Below are 18446 nucleotides of genomic sequence, written 5' to 3'. Positions count from 1 at the left end.
ACCCTACCACTAACTCTAGCCCCTAAACCTAACCCTAGCCCCTAAACCTAACCCTAGCACTAACTCTAGCCCCTAAACCTAAACCTAACACTAACTCTAGCCCCTAAACCTAACCCTAGCACTAACTCTAGCCCCTAAACCTAACCCTAGCACTAACTCTAGACCCTAAACCTAACCATGGCACTAACCCTAGCCATTAAACCTAACCCTACCACTAACTCTAGCCCCTAAACCTAACCCTAGCCCCTAAACCTATCCCTAGCACTAACTCTAGTCCCTAAACCTAACCCTAGCACTAACTCTAGCCCCTAAACCTAACCCTAGCACTAACTCTAGCCCCTAAACCTAACCCTAGCCCCTAAACCTAACCCTAGCACTAACTCTAGCCCCTAAACCTAACCCTAGCACAAACTCTAGCCCCTAAACCTAACCCTAGCACTGACTCTAGCCACTAAACCTAACCCTAAACCTGACCCTAGCACTAACTCTAGCCCCTAAACCTAACCCTAGCATTAACTCTAGCCCCTAAACCTGACCCTAGCACTAACTCTAGCCACTAAACCTAAACCTAACACTAACTCTAGCCCCTAAACCTAACCCTAGCACTAACTCTAGCCCCTAAACCTAACCCTAGCCCCTAAACCTATCCCTAGCACTAACTATAGCCCCTAAACCTAACCCTAGCACTAACTCTAGCCCCTAAACCTAACCCTGGCACTAACCCTAGCCATTAAACCTAACCCTACCACTAACTCTAGCCCCTAAACCTAACCCTAGCCCCTAAACCTAACCCTAGCACTAACTCTAGCCCTTAAACCTAACCCTAGAACTGACTCTAGCCACTAAACCTAACCATAAACCTGACCCCAGCACTAACTCTAGCCCCTAAACCTAACCCTGGCACTAACCCTAGCCATTAAACCTAACCCTACCACTAACTCTAGCCCCTAAACCTAACCCTAGCCCCTAAACCTAACCCTAGCACTAACTCTAGCCCCTAAACCTAACCCTAGAACTGACTCTAGCCACTAAACCTAACCCTAAACCTGACCCCAGCACTAACTCTAGCCCCTAAACCTAACCCTAGCATAACTCTAGCCCCTAAACCTGACCCTAGCACTAACTCTAGCCCCTAAATGTAACCCTAGTACTAACTCTAGCCCCTAAACCTAACCCGAGCACTAACTCTAGCCACTAAACCTAACCCTAGCACTGACTCTAGCCACTAAACCTAACCCTAGCAGTAACTCTAGCCACTAAACCTAACCCGAGCACTAACTCTAGCCACTAAACCTAACACTAGCACTGACTCTAGCCACTAAACCTAACCCTAGCACTAACTCTAGCCACTAAACCTAAACCTAGCACTAACTCTAGCCACTAAACCTAACCCTAGCACTAACTCTAGCCCCTAAACCTAACCCTAGCACTAACTCTAGCCCCTAAACCTAACCCTAGCACTAACTCTAGCCCCTAAACCTGACCCTAGCACTAACTCTAGCCACTAAACCTAACCCTAGCACTAACTCTAGCCCCTAAACCTAAACCTAGCACTAACCCTAGCCATTAAACCTAACCCTACCACTAACTCTAGCCCCTAAACCTAACCCTAGCCCCTAAACCTAACCCTAGCACTAACTCTAGCCCCTAAACCTAACCCTAGCCCTAACTCTAGCCCCTAAACCTAACTCTAGCACTAACCCTAGCCATTAAACCTAACCCTACCACTAACTCTAGCCCCTAAACCTAACCCTAGCCCCTAAACCTAACCCTAGCACTAACTCTAGCCCCTAAACCTAACCCTACCACTAACTCTAGCCCCTAAACCTAACCCTAGCCCCTAAACCTAACCCTAGCACTAACTCTAGCCCCTAAACCAAACCCTAGCACTAACTCTAGCCACTAAACCTAACCTTAGCACTAACTCTAGCCCCTAAACCTAACCCTAGCACTAACTCTAGCCCCTAAACCTAACCCTAGCACTAACTCTAGCCCCTAAACCTAACCCTAACCGTAAACCTAACCTTAGCACTAACTCTAGCCCCTAAACCTAACCCTAGCCCCTAAACCTAACCCTAGCACTAACTCTAGCCCCTAAACCTAACCCTAGCCCCTAAACCTAACCCTAGCACTAACTCTAGCCCCTAAACCTAACCCTAGCACTAACTCTAGCCCCTAAACCTAATCCTAGCACTGACTCTAGCCACTAAACCGAACCCTAAACCTGACCCTAGCACTAACTCTAGCCCCTAAACCTAACCCTAGCATTAACTCTAGCCCCTAAACCTGACCCTAGCACTAACTCTAGCCCCTAAACCTAACCCTAGTACTAACTCTAGCCCCTAAACCTAACCCGAGCACTAACTCTAGCCCCTAAACCTGACCCTAGCACTAACTCTAGCCACTAAACCTAACCCTAGCACTAACTCTAGCCCCTAAACCTAAACCTAGCACTAACCCTAGCCATTAAACCTAACCCTACCACTAACTCTAGCCCCTAAACCTAACCCTAGCACTAACTCTAGCCCCTAAACCTAACCCTACCACTAACTCTAGCCCCTAAACCTAACCCTAGCCCCTAAACCTAACCCTAGCACTAACTCTAGCCCCTAAACCTAACCCTAGAACTGACTCTAGCCACTAAACCTAACCCTAAACCTGACCCCAGCACTAACTCTAGCCCCTAAACCTAACCCTAGCATAACTCTAGCCCCTAAACCTGACCCTAGCACTAACTCTAGCCCCTAAATGTAACCCTAGTACTAACTCTAGCCCCTAAACCTAACCCGAGCACTAACTCTAGCCACTAAACCTAACCCTAGCACTGACTCTAGCCACTAAACCTAACCCTAGCAGTAACTCTAGCCACTAAACCTAACCCGAGCACTAACTCTAGCCACTAAACCTAACACTAGCACTGACTCTAGCCACTAAACCTAACCCTAGCACTAACTCTAGCCACTAAACCTAAACCTAGCACTAACTCTAGCCACTAAACCTAACCCTAGCACTAACTCTAGCCCCTAAACCTAACCCTAGCACTAACTCTAGCCCCTAAACCTAACCCTAGCACTAACTCTAGCCCCTAAACCTGACCCTAGCACTAACTCTAGCCACTAAACCTAACCCTAGCACTAACTCTAGCCCCTAAACCTAAACCTAGCACTAACCCTAGCCATTAAACCTAACCCTACCACTAACTCTAGCCCCTAAACCTAACCCTAGCCCCTAAACCTAACCCTAGCACTAACTCTAGCCCCTAAACCTAACCCTAGCCCTAACTCTAGCCCCTAAACCTAACTCTAGCACTAACCCTAGCCATTAAACCTAACCCTACCACTAACTCTAGCCCCTAAACCTAACCCTAGCCCCTAAACCTAACCCTAGCACTAACTCTAGCCCCTAAACCTAACCCTACCACTAACTCTAGCCCCTAAACCTAACCCTAGCCCCTAAACCTAACCCTAGCACTAACTCTAGCCCCTAAACCTAACCCTAGAACTGACTCTAGCCACTAAAACTAACCCTAAACCTGACCCCAGCACTGACTCTAGCCCCTAAAGCTAACCCTAGCATTAACTCTAGCCCCTAAACCTGACCCTAGCACTAACTCAAGCCCCTAAATGTAACCCTAGTACTAACTCTAGCCCCTAAACCTAACCCGAGCACTAACTCTAGCCACTAACCCTAACCCTAGCACTAACTCTAGCCCCTAAACCTAACCCTAGCACTTACTCTAGCCCCTAAACCTAACCCTGGCACTAACTCTAGCCCCTAAACCTAACCCTAGCACTAACTCTAGCCCCTAAACCTAACCCTAGCACTAACTCTAGCCCCTAAACCTAACCCTAGCACTAACTCTAGCCCCTAAACCTAACCCTAGCACTAACTCTAGCCCCTAAACCTAACCCTAGCACTAACTCTAGCCCCTAAACCTAACCCTAGCACTAACTCTAGCCCCTAAACCTAACTCTAGCACTAACCCTAGCCATTACACCTAACCCTACCACTAACTCTAGCCCCTAAACCTAACCCTAGCCCCTAAACCTAACCCTAGCACTAACTCTAGCCCCTAAACCTAAACCTACCACTAACTCTAGCCCCTAAACCTAACCCTAGCCCCTAAACCTAACCCTAGCACTAACTCTAGCCCCAAAACCTAACCCTAGAACTGACTCTAGCCACTAAACCTAACCCTAAACCTGACCCCAGCACTAACTCTAGCCCCTAAAGCTAACCCTAGCATTAACTCTAGCCCCTAAACCTGACCCTAGCACTAACTCAAGCCCCTAAATGTAACCCTAGTACTAACTCTAGCCCCTAAACCTAACCCGAGCACTAACTCTAGCCACTAAACCTAACCCTAGCACTGACTCTAGCCACTAAACCTAACCCTAGCACTAACTCTAGCCACTAAACCTAACCCTAGCACTAACTCTAGCCACTAAACCTAACCCTAGCACTAACTCTAGCCACGAAACCTAACCCTAGCACTAACTCTAGCCCCTAAACCTAACCCTAGCACTAACTCTAGCCCCTAAACCTAACCCTAGCACTAACTCTAGCCCCTAAACCTAACCCTAGCACTAACTCTAGCCCCTAAACCTAACCCTAGCACTAACTCTAGCCCCTAAACCTAACCCTAGCACTAACTCTAGCCCCTAAACCTAACCCTAGCACTAACTCTAGCCAATAAACCTAACCCTAGCACTAACTCTAGCCCCTAAACCTAACCCTAGCACTAACTCTAGCCCCTAAACCTAACCCTAGCACTAACCCTAGCCATTAAACCTAACCCTATCACTAACTCTAGCCCCTAAACCTAACCCTAGCCCCTAAACCTAACCCTAGCACTAACTCTAGCCCCTAAATCTAAACCTAACACTAACTCTAGCCCCTAAACCTAACCCTAGCACTAACTCTAGCCCCTAAACCTAACCCTAGCACTAACTCTAGCCCCTAAACCTAACCCTAGCACTAACTCTAGCCCCTAAACCTAACCCTAGCACTAACTCTAGCCCCTAAACCTAACCCTAGCACTAACTCTAGCCCCTAAACCTAACCCTAGCACTAACTCTAGCCACTAAACCTAACCCTACCTCTAACTCTAGCCCCTAAACCTAACCCTAGCCCCTAAACCTAACCCTAGCACTAACTCTAGCCCCTAAACCTAACCCTAGCACTAACTCTAGCCCCTAAACCTAACCCTAGCACTAACTCTAGCCCCTAAACCTAACCCTAGCACTGACTCTAGCCACTAAACCTAACCCTAAACCTGACCCTAGCACTAACTCTAGCCCCTAAACCTAACATTAACTCTAGCCCCTAAACCTGACCCTAGCACTAACTCTAGCCACTAAACCTAACCCTAGCACTAACCCTAGCCCCTAAACCTAACCCTACCACTAACTCTAGCCCCTAAACCTAACCCTAGCCCCTAAACCTAACCCTAGCACTAACTCTAGCCCCTAAACCTAAACCTAACACTAACTCTAGCCCCTAAACCTAACCCTAGCACTAACTCTAGCCCCTAAACCTAACCCTAGCACTAACTCTAGACCCTAAACCTAACCATGGCACTAACCCTAGCCATTAAACTTAACCCTACCACTAACTCTAGCCCCTAAACCTAACCCTAGCCCCTAAACCTATCCCTAGCACTAACTCTAGTCCCTAAACCTAACCCTAGCACTAACTCTAGCCCCTAAACCTAACCCTAGCACTAACTCTAGCCCCTAAACCTAACCCTAGCCCCTAAACCTAACCCTAGCACTAACTCTAGCCCCTAAACCTAACCCTAGCACAAACTCTAGCCCCTAAACCTAACCCTAGCACTGACTCTAGCCACTAAACCTAACCCTAAACCTGACCCTAGCACTAACTCTAGCCCCTAAACCTAACCCTAGCATTAACTCTAGTCCCTAAACCTGACCCTAGCACTAACTCTAGCCACTAAACCTAAACCTAACACTAACTCTAGCCCCTAAACCTAACCCTAGCACTAACTATAGCCCCTAAACCTAACCCTAGCACTAACTCTAGCCCCTAAACCTAACCCTGGCACTAACCCTAGCCATTAAACCTAACCCTACCACTAACTCTAGCCCCTAAACCTAACCCTAGCCCCTAAACCTATCCCTAGCACTAACTCTAGTCCCTAAACCTAACCCTAGCACTAACTCTAGCCCCTAAACCTAACCCTAGCACTAACTCTAGCCCCTAAACCTAACCCTAGCACTAACTCTAGCCCCTAAACCTAACCCTAGCACTAACTCTAGCCCCTAAACCTAACCCTAGCACTAACTCTAGCCACTAAACCTAACCCTACCACTAACTCTAGCCCCTAAACCTAACCCTAGCCCCTAAACCTAACCCTAGCACTAACTCTAGCCCCTAAACCTAACCCTAGCACTAACTCTAGCCCCTAAACCTAACACTAACTCTAGCCCCTAAACCTAACACTAACTCTAGCCCCTAAACCTAACCCTAGCACTGACTCTAGCCACTAAACCTAACCCTAAACCTGACCCTAGCACTAACTCTAGCCCCTAAACCTAACCCTAGCATTAACTCTAGCCCCTAAACCTGACCCTAGCACTAACTCTAGCCACTAAACCTAACCTTAAAACTAACTCTAGCCCCTAAACCTAACCCTAGCACTAACTCTAGCCACTAAACCTAACCCTAGCACTAACTCTAGCCCCTAAACCTAACCCTAGCACTAACTCTAGCCCCTAAACCTAACCCTAGCACTAACTCTAGCCCCTAAACCTAACCCTAGCACTAACTCTAGCCCCTAAACCCAACCCTAGCACTAACTCTAGCCACTAAACCTAACCCTAGCACTAACTCTAGCCCCTAAACCTAACCCTAGCACTAATTCTAGCCCCTAAACCTAACCCTTGCACTAACCCTAGCCAATAAACCTAACCCTACCACTAACTCTAGCCCCTAAACCTAACCCTAGCCCCTAAACCTAACCCTAGCACTAACTCTAGCCCCTAAACCTAACCCTAGCACTAACTCTAGCCACTAAACCTAACCCTAGCACTAACTCTAGCCCCTAAACCTAACCCTAGCACTAACTCTAGCCCCTAAACCTAACCCTAGCACTAACTCTAGCCACTAAACCTAACCCTACCACTAACTCTAGCCCCTAAATCTAACCCTAACCCTAAACCTAACCCTAGCACTAAGTCTAGGCCCTAAACCTAACCCTAGCCCCTAAACCTAACCCTAGCACTAACTCTAGCCCCTAAACCTAACCCTAGCCCCTAAACCTAACCCTAGCACTAACTCTAGCCCCTAAACCTAACCCTAGCACTAACTCTAGCCCCTAAACCTAACCCTAACCCTAAACCTAACCCTAGCACTAACTCTAGCCCCTAAACCTAACCCTAGCCCCTAAACCTAACCCTAGCACTAACTCTAGCCCCTAAAGCTAACTCTAGCCACTAACCCTAACACTAGCACTAACTCTAGCCCCTAAACCTAACCCTAGCACTAACTCTAGCCCCTAAACCTAACCCTAGCACTAACCCTAGCCATTAAACATAACCCTACCACTAACTCTAGCCCCTAAACCTAACCCTATCCTCTAAACCTAACCCTAGCACTAACTCTAGCCCCTAAACCTAACCCTAGCACTAACTCTAGCCACTAAAACTAATCCTAGCACTAACTCTAGCCACTAAACCTAATCCTAGCACTAACTCTAGCCCCTAAACCTAACCCTAGCACTAACTCTAGCCCCTAAACCTAACCCTAGCACTAACTCTAGCCCCTAAACCTAACCCTAGCACTAACTCTAGCCCCTAAACCTAACCCTAGCACTAACTCTAGCCCCTAAACCTAACCCTAGCACTAACTCTAGCCCCTAAACCTAACACTAACTCTAGCCCCTAAACCTAACACTAACTCTAGCCCCTAAACCTAACCCTAGCACTGACTCTAGCCACTAAACCTAACCCTAAACCTGACCCTAGCACTAACTCTAGCCCCTAAAGCTAACTCTAGCCACTAACCCTAACACTAGCACTAACTCTAGCCCCTAAACCTAACCCTAGCACTAACTCTAGCCCCTAAACCTAACCCTAGCACTAACCCTAGCCATTAAACATAACCCTACCACTAACTCTAGCCCCTAAACCTAACCCTATCCTCTAAACCTAACCCTAGCACTAACTCTAGCCCCTAAACCTAACCCTAGCACTAACTCTAGCCACTAAAACTAATCCTAGCACTAACTCTAGCCACTAAACCTAATCCTAGCACTAACTCTAGCCCCTAAACCTAACCCTAGCACTAACTCTAGCCCCTAAACCTAACCCTAGCACTAACTCTAGCCCCTAAACCTAACCCTAGCACTAACTCTAGCCCCTAAACCTAACCCTAGCACTAACTCTAGCCCCTAAACCTAACCCTAGCACTAACTCTAGCCCCTAAACCTAACACTAACTCTAGCCCCTAAACCTAACACTAACTCTAGCCCCTAAACCTAACCCTAGCACTGACTCTAGCCACTAAACCTAACCCTAAACCTGACCCTAGCACTAACTCTAGCCCCTAAACCTAACCCTAGCATTAACTCTAGCCCCTAAACCTGACCCTAGCACTAACTCTAGCCACTAAACCTAACCTTAAAACTAACTCTAGCCCCTAAACCTAACCCTAGCACTAACTCTAGCCACTAAACCTAACCCTAGCACTAACTCTAGCCCCTAAACCTAACCCTAGCACTAACTCTAGCCCCTAAACCTAACCCTAGCACTAACTCTAGCCCCTAAACCTAACCCTAGCACTAACTCTAGCCCCTAAACCCAACCCTAGCACTAACTCTAGCCACTAAACCTAACCCTAGCACTAACTCTAGCCCCTAAACCTAACCCTAGCACTAATTCTAGCCCCTAAACCTAACCCTTGCACTAACCCTAGCCAATAAACCTAACCCTACCACTAACTCTAGCCCCTAAACCTAACCCTAGCCCCTAAACCTAACCCTAGCACTAACTCTAGCCCCTAAACCTAACCCTAGCACTAACTCTAGCCACTAAACCTAACCCTAGCACTAACTCTAGCCCCTAAACCTAACCCTAGCACTAACTCTAGCCCCTAAACCTAACCCTAGCACTAACTCTAGCCACTAAACCTAACCCTAGCACTAACACTAGCCCCTAAACCTAACCCTAGCACTAACTCTAGCCACTAAACCTAACCCTACCACTAACTCTAGCCCCTAAATCTAACCCTAACCCTAAACCTAACCCTAGCACTAACTCTAGGCCCTAAACCTAACCCTAGCCCCTAAACCTAACCCTAGCACTAACTCTAGCCCCTAAACCTAACCCTAGCCCCTAAACCTAACCCTAGCACTAACTCTAGCCCCTAAACCTAACCCTAGCACTAACTCTAGCCCCTAAACCTAACCCTAACCCTAAACCTAACCCTAGCACTAACTCTAGCCCCTAAACCTAACCCTAGCCCCTAAACCTAACCCTAGCACTAACTCTAGCCTCTAAAGCTAACTCTAGCCACTAAACCTAACACTAGCACTAACTCTAGCCCCTAAACCTAACCCTAGCACTAACTCTAGCCCCTAAACCTAACCCTAGCACTAACCCTAGCCATTAAACATAACCCTACCACTAACTCTAGCCCCTAAACCTAACCCTATCCTCTAAACCTAACCCTAGCACTAACTCTAGCCCCTAAACCTAACCCTAGCACTAACTCTAGCCACTAAAACTAATCCTAGCACTAACTCTAGCCACTAAACCTAATCCTAGCACTAACTCTAGCCCCTAAACCTAACCCTAGCACTAACTCTAGCCCCTAAACCTAACCCTAGCACTAACTCTAGCCCCTAAACCTAACCCTAGCACTAACTCTAGCCCCTAAACCTAACCCTAGCACTAACTCTAGCCCCTAAACCTAACCCTAGCACTAACTCTAGCCACTAAACCTAACCCTAGCACTAACTCTAGCCCCTAAACCCAACCCTAGCACTAACTCTAGCCACTAAACCTAACCCTAGCACTAACTCTAGCCCCTAAACCTAACCCTAGCACTAACTCTAGCCCCTAAACCTAACCCTAGCACTAACCCTAGCCATTAAACCTAACCCTACCACTAACTCTAGCCCCTAAACCTAACCCTAGCCTCTAAACCTAACCCTAGCACTAACTGTAGCCCCTAAACCTAACCCTAGCACTAACTCTAGCCCCTAAACCTAACCCTAGCACTAACTCTAGCCCCTAAACCTAACCCTAGCACTAACTCTAGCCCCTAAACCTAACCCTAGCACTAACCCTAGCCATTAAACCTAACCCTACCACTAACTCTAGCCCCTAAACCTAACCCTAGCCCCTAAACCTAACCCTAGCACTAACTCTAGCCCCTAAACCTAACCCTAGCACTAACTCTAGCCACTAAACCTAACCCTAGCACTAACTCTAGCCCCTAAACCTAACCCTAGCACTAACTCTAGCCCCTAAACCTAACCCTAGCACTAACTCTAGCCACTAAACCTAACCCTAGCACTAACACTAGCCCCTAAACCTAACCCTAGCACTAACTCTAGCCACTAAACCTAACCCTACCACTAACTCTAGCCCCTAAATCTAACCCTAACCCTAAACCTAACCCTAGCACTAACTCTAGGCCCTAAACCTAACCCTAGCCCCTAAACCTAACCCTAGCACTAACTCTAGCCCCTAAACCTAACCCTAGCCCCTAAACCTAACCCTAGCACTAACTCTAGCCCCTAAACCTAACCCTAGCACTAACTCTAGCCCCTAAACCTAACCCTAACCCTAAACCTAACCCTAGCACTAACTCTAGCCCCTAAACCTAACCCTAGCCCCTAAACCTAACCCTAGCACTAACTCTAGCCCCTAAACCTAACTCTAGCCACTAAACCTAACCCTAGCACTAACTCTAGCCCCTAAACCTAACCCTAGCACTAACTCTAGCCCCTAAACCTAACCCTAGCACTAACCCTAGCCATTAAACCTAACCCTACCACTAACTCTAGCCCCTAAACCTAACCCTATCCTCTAAACCTAACCCTAGCACTAACTCTAGCCCCTAAACCTAACCCTAGCACTAACTCTAGCCCCTAAACCTAACCCTAGCACTAACTCTAGCCCCTAAACCTAACCCTAGCACTAACTCTAGCCCCTAAACCTAACCCTAGCCCCTAAACCTAACCCTAGCACTAACTCTAGCCCCTAAACCTAACCCTAGCACTAACTCTAGCCACTAAACCTAACCCTAGCACTAACTCTAGCCCCTAAACCTAACCCTAGCACTAACTCTAGCCCCTAAACCTAACCCTAGCATTAACTCTAGCCACTAAACCTAACCCTAGCACTAACACTAGCCCCTAAACCTAACCCTAGCACTAACTCTAGCCACTAAACCTAACCCTACCACTAACTCTAGCCCGTAAACCTAACCCTAACCCTAAACCTAACCCTAGCACTAACTCTAGCCCCTAAACCTAACCCTAGCCCCTAAACCTAACCCTAGCACTAACTCTAGCCCCTAAACCTAACTCTAGCCACTAAACCTAACCCTAGCACTAACTCTAGCCCCTAAACCTAACCCTAGCACTAACTCTAGCCCCTAAACCTAACCCTAGCACTAACCCTAGCCATTAAACCTAACCCTACCACTAACTCTAGCCCCTAAACCTAACCCTATCCTCTAAACCTAACCCTAGCAGTAACTATAGCCCCTAAACCTAACCCTAGCACTAACTCTAGCCCCTAAACCTAACCCTAGCACTAACTCTAGCCCCTAAACCTAACCCTAGCACTAACTCTAGCCCCTAAACCTAACCCTAGCACTAACTCTAGCCACTAAACCTAACCCTAGCACTAACTCTAGCCCCTAAACCTAACCCTAGCACTAACCCTAGCCATTAAACCTAACCCTACCACTAACTCTAGCCCCTAAACCTAACCCTAGCCTCTAAACCTAACAATAGCACTAACTGTAGCCCCTAAACCTAACCCTAGCACTAACTCTAGCCCCTAAACCTAACCCTAGCACTAACTCTAGCCCCTAAACCTAACCCTAGCACTAACTCTAGCCCCTAAACCTAACCCTAGCACTAACCCTAGCCATTAAACCTAACCCTACCACTAACTCTAGCCCCTAAACCTAACCCTAGCCCCTAAACCTAACCCTAGCACTAACTCTAGCCCCTAAACCTAACCCTAGCACTAACTCTAGCCCCTAAACCTAACCCTAGCACTAACTCTAGCCCCTAAACCTAACCCTAATACTAACTCTAGCCCCTAAACCTAACCCTAGCACTAACTCTAGCCACTAAACCTAACCCTAGCACTAACACTAGCCCCTAAACCTAACCCTAGCACTAACTCTAGCCACTAAACCTAACCCTACCACTAACTCTAGCCCCTAAATCTAACCCTAACCCTAAACCTAACCCTAGCACTAACTCTAGGCCCTAAACCTAACCCTAGCCCCTAAACCTAACCCTAGCACTAACTCTAGCCCCTAAACCTAACCCTAGCCCCTAAACCTAACCCTAGCACTAACTCTAGCCCCTAAACCTAACCCTAGCACTAACTCTAGCCCCTAAACCTAACCCTAGCCCCTAAACCTAACCCTAGCACTAACTCTAGCCCCTAAACCTAACCCTAGCCCCTAAACCTAACCCTAGCACTAACTCTAGCCCCTAAACCTAACCCTAGCACTAACTCTAGCCCCTAAACCTAACCCTAGCCCCTAAACCTAACCCTAGCACTAACTCTAGCCCCTAAACCTAACTCTAGCCACTAAACCTAACCCTAGCACTAACTCTAGCCCCTAAACCTAACCCTAGCACTAACTCTAGCCCCTAAACCTAACCCTAGCACTAACCCTAGCCATTAACCCTAACCCTACCACTAACTCTAGCCCCTAAACCTAACCCTATCCTCTAAACCTAACCCTAGCACTAACTCTAGCCCCTAAACCTAACCCTGGCACTAACTCTAGCCACTAAACCTAATCCTAGCACTAACTCTAGCCACTAAACCTAATCCTAGCACTAACTCTAGCCCCTAAACCTAACCCTAGCACTAACTCTAGCCCCTAAACCTAACCCTAGCACTAACTCTAGCCCCTAAACCTAACCCTAGCACTAACTCTAGCCCCTAAACCTAACCCTAGCACTAACTCTAGCCCCTAAACCTAACCCTAGCACTAACTCTAGCCACTAAACCTAACCCTAGCACTAACTCTAGCCCCTAAACCCAACCCTAGCACTAACTCTAGCCACTAAACCTAACCCTAGCACTAACTCTAGCCCCTAAACCTAACCCTAGCACTAACTCTAGCCCCTAAACCTAACCCTAGCACTAACCCTAGCCATTAAACCTAACCCTACCACTAACTCTAGCCCCTAAACCTAACCCTAGCCTCTAAACCTAACCCTAGCACTAACTGTAGCCCCTAAACCTAACCCTAGCACTAACTCTAGCCCCTAAACCTAACCCTAGCACTAACTCTAGCCCCTAAACCTAACCCTAGCACTAACTCTAGCCCCTAAACCTAACCCTAGCACTAACCCTAGCCATTAAACCTAACCCTACCACCAACTCTAGCCCCTAAACCTAACCCTAGCCCCTAAACCTAACCCTAGCACTAACTCTAGCCCCTAAACCTAACCCTAGCACTAACTCTAGCCACTAAACCTAACCCTAGCACTAACTCTAGCCCCTAAACCTAACCCTAGCACTAACTCTAGCCCCTAAACCTAACCCTAGCACTAACTCTAGCCACTAAACCTAACCCTAGCACTAACACTAGCCCCTAAACCTAACCCTAGCACTAACTCTAGCCACTAAACCTAACCCTACAACTAACTCTAGCCCCTAAATCTAACCCTAACCCTAAACCTAACCCTAGCACTAACTCTAGGCCCTAAACCTAACCCTAGCCCCTAAACCTAACCCTAGCACTAACTCTAGCCCCTAAACCTAACCCTAGCCCCTAAACCTAACCCTAGCACTAACTCTAGCCCCTAAACCTAACCCTAGCACTAACTCTAGCCCCTAAACCTAACCCTAACCCTAAACCTAACCCTAGCACTAACTCTAGCCCCTAAACCTAACCCTAGCCCCTAAACCTAACCCTAGCACTAACTCTAGCCCCTAAACCTAACTCTAGCCACTAAACCTAACCCTAGCACTAACTCTAGCCCCTAAACCTAACCCTAGCACTAACTCTAGCCCCTAAACCTAACCCTAGCACTAACCCTAGCCATTAAACCTAACCCTACCACTAACTCTAGCCCCTAAACCTAACCCTATCCTCTAAACCTAACCCTAGCACTAACTCTAGCCCCTAAACCTAACCCTAGCACTAACTCTAGCCCCTAAACCTAACCCTAGCACTAACTCTAGCCCCTAAACCTAACCCTAGCACTAACTCTAGCCACTAAACCTAACCCTAGCACTAACTCTAGCCCCTAAACCTAACCCTAGCACTAACTCTAGCCCCTAAACCTAACCCTAGCATTAACTCTAGCCACTAAACCTAACCCTAGCACTAACACTAGCCCCTAAACCTAACCCTAGCACTAACTCTAGCCACTAAACCTAACCCTACCACTAACTCTAGCCCCTAAATCTAACCCTAACCCTAAACCTAACCCTAGCACTAACGCTAGCCCCTAAACCTAACCCTAGCCCCTAAACCTAACCCTAGCACTAACTCTAGCCCCTAAACCTAACCCTAGCCCCTAAACCTAACCCTACCACTAACTCTAGCCCCTAAACCTAACCCTAGCACTAACTCTAGCCCCTAAACCTAACCCTAACCCTAAACCTAACCCTAGCACTAACTCTAGCCCCTAAACCTAACCCTAGCCCCTAAACCTAACCCTAGCACTAACTCTAGCCCCTAAACCTAACCCTAGCCCCTAAACCTAACCCTAGCACTAACTCTAGCCCCTAAACCTAACCCTAGCACTAACTGTAGCCCCTAAACCTAACCCTAGCACTGACTCTAGCCACTAAACCTAACCCTAAACCTGACCCTGGCACTAACTCTAGCCCCTAAACCTAACCCTAGCACTATCTCTAGCCCCTAAACCTGACCCTAGCACTAACTCTAGCCCCTAAACCTAACCCTAGTACTAACTCTAGCCCCTAAACCTAACCCTAGCACTAACTCTAGCCACTAAACCTAACCCTAGCACTGACTCTAGCCACTAAACCTAACCCTAGCACTAACTCTAGCCCCTAAACCTAACAATAGCCCCTAAACATAACCCTAGCACTAACTCTAGCCCCTAAACCTAACCCTAGCACTAACTCTAGCCCCTAAACCTAACCCTAGCACTAACTCTAGCCCCTAAACCTAACCCTAGCACTGACTCTAGCCCCTAAATCTAACCCTAGCACTAACTCTAGCCCCTAAACCTAACCCTAGCACTAACTCTAGCCCCTAAACCTTACCCTAGCATTAACTCTAGCCCCTAAACCTAACCCTAGCACTAACTCTAGCCCCTAAACCTAACCCTAGCCCCTAAACCTAACCCTAGCACTAACTCTAGCCCCTAAACCTAACCCTAGCACTAACTGTAGCCCCTAAACCTAACCCTAGCATTGACTCTAGCCACTAAACCTAACCCTAAACCTGACCCTAGCACTAACTCTAGCCCCTAAACCTAACCCTAGCACTATCTCTAGCCCCTAAACCTGACCCTAGCACTAACTCTAGCCCCTAAACCTAACCCTAGTACTAACTCTAGCCCCTAAACCTAACCCTAGCACTAACTCTAGCCACTAAACCTAACCCTAGCACTGACTCTAGCCACTAAACCTAACCCTAGCACTAACTCTAGCCCCTAAACCTAACAATAGCCCCTAAACATAACCCTAGCACTAACTCTAGCCCCTAAACCTAACCCTAGCACTAACTCTAGCCCCTAAACCTAACTCTAGCACTAACTCTAGCCCCTAAACCTAACCCTAGCACTGACTCTAGCCCCTAAATCTAACCCTAGCACTAACTCTAGCCCCTAAACCTAACCCTAGCACTAACTCTAGCCCCTAAACCTTACCCTAGCATTAACTCTAGCCCCTAAACCTAACCCTAGCACTAACTCTAGCCCCTAAACCTAACCCTAGCACTAACTCTAGCCCCTAAACCTAACCCTAGCACTAACTCTAGCCCCTAAACCTAACCCTAGCACTAACTCTAGCCCCTAAACCTAACCCTAGCACTAACTCTAGCCCCTAAACCTAACCCTAGCACCAACTCTAGCCCCTAAACCTAACCCTAGCACTAACTCTAGCCCCTAAACCTAACCCTAGCACTAACCCTAGCCATTAAACCTAACCCTACCACTAACTCTAGCCCCTAAATCTAACCCTAGCCCCTAAACCTAACCCTAGCACTAACTCCTAGCACTAACTCTGGCCCCTAAACCTAACCCTAACCCTAACCGTAACACTACCCTAAGCCCTCTGGTTGGAATGTCCCAATTAGTATATGTGTATAATATCTCTCCTCTGTTTAGCTTCCCTACACTGGTGCCAGTGTGAATCTTGCTCGATCATTCGGACCTGCCTCGGTCACCTGGAGCTGGGAGAACCACTGGGTAAGAGTTAACAAATGAAACACAACACACAGAACCACATGAAATCATCAGTCAACTTCTACACCTGCATTGCTTCTACACCTGCATTGCTTGCTGTTAGGCTGGGTTTCTGTACAGCACTTTGAGATATCAGCTGATGTACGAAGGGCTATATAAATACATTTGATTTGATTTGATGAAATCCCTCAAACCCAACCAGCATACAACCACAACCACAAAAACATTGACGCAATGCACAACCACACAAAAGCTGTATAAACTGCACACATTACCCTATGTGTTTACACACACAAAGAGAGAGCTCAAGCAGATCATTTAGTGGTTTCATGCATTGTGTGAATACAACTGTATGGTAAATAATGTATTGTATTATTTTGGAGTCACAGTAAAAGCGGCACAATACATTATTTACCATATATTTCTATTGGGAACAAAACAATCTGAAACACAACCAAAACAAACAGCAAAACAAACAGCAAATGCATCTAACAAGTTTGTAGAGTCACAAGCTTGGAATATGGGACAAAATACTCCAATTTATATAAGTGAATTTTCCCTAATACTTTTGCCCCCCTAAAATGAAGGGACTATGTACAAAAAGTGCTGTAATTTCTAAACGGTTTACCCAAAATACTAGATAACATTTATTGATATTGAGTCACTAACTTTATATGTAATATGTGTATAATAAGACAGGGATGTGACAGAGTGGCTTAGAGAGATGTATTCTACTTTTATACTACTGTGTTTATTTCAACTGTTTTACTGTTTCCCTTCCTTTCCCTCTCTCACAAACGTATTTAATCACACACACAAACACACACACACTCTGATCTTCCTCTGTTTTAAGTGAATATTATAATTGATAAAATTATTGTCACATAGTAAAAATGATTATTACTCAGCCAGAAGGATTAAGTAGTTTCGTGCTGTTTTTATACAGTTAATATTGTTGTAATGGATAAGATCTCATGTTGGACAGATCTCTTGAATTTTATATCAGTTGTCTTTCCACTGAGCTGTGCTGCAGTATACTGAGGTACCTCATCACTAATAAAGTGAACTGGCCGATGGATTGGTTGGTTTGTTGATTGATTAATTGACTGATTGATTCGTTTAGCAACATGATTCATAATCTAGTGTATGCTTTCCCTAACCCACCACTATCGGATACAGTGTTTTCCAAAACAAATCCCCTGCGTTTGAGGCTCCTAAGTGGAACTGAAGTTTGATCAATGTTAAGGTGTACTTACCACTTTCTAACAGCAGAGGGCACCAAAGACCTCAGGAAAGGCTTGACAGGCTTTCAAGTTTTTGGGAAAGCATGTGCATGCATGAGTGTTTTCTGTGTGTTTGTGAGCACACGTGTTGTGCGTGCATTTATGTGAGTGTACGGTAGGCCAGTCCCAGGACCGTGCTTTGTAAACTGTTGGTACAGTGGAGTCCCTCTCTCCTCAAAGAGCTCTGTGTTCTATCCTGTGGCTATCTATTACAATTTTAAGCATAATTGCTCCATTTAAATTAACTGGAGGGAGAAAAAACACAATTATTCTCATTTAAATTAATTGACCAGAATAGCAAGATACAGACATACTGTAGTTGTCCACAAATACCACAAGGACATAGAGACAGGGACATAGAAAGTGCTAGCTATGTCAAGACCTTGTTCTGTTGCTGGACATTCTGGCAATGAGGGAGATGTTTAGCCTCAGAATGTGAAGGACATCACACAGCCTCATTGTACTGTGAATGGGAGGATTCAGATGACAAGCCTGAATGAGAATACAACAGGGCAGGCTGATTGCACACAGCCATGAGCTCCCCT

At 46.6% G+C, this 18446-nt stretch overlaps 1 pseudogene; it reads left to right on the top strand.

The window, feature by feature from the left end:
• Positions 1 to 16639, top strand: part of LOC118964722 — a 39345-nt pseudogene extending 22706 nt beyond the window's left edge.
• Positions 16640 to 18446: the final 1807 nt, after the last annotated feature.

This window comes from Oncorhynchus mykiss, chromosome 5, assembly GCF_013265735.2.
Source record: "Oncorhynchus mykiss isolate Arlee chromosome 5, USDA_OmykA_1.1, whole genome shotgun sequence".
Taxonomy (NCBI): domain Eukaryota; kingdom Metazoa; phylum Chordata; class Actinopteri; order Salmoniformes; family Salmonidae; genus Oncorhynchus; species Oncorhynchus mykiss.
The sequence above is the reverse complement of the archived record's forward strand: the minus strand, read 5'-3'. Positions and strand labels throughout refer to the sequence as shown.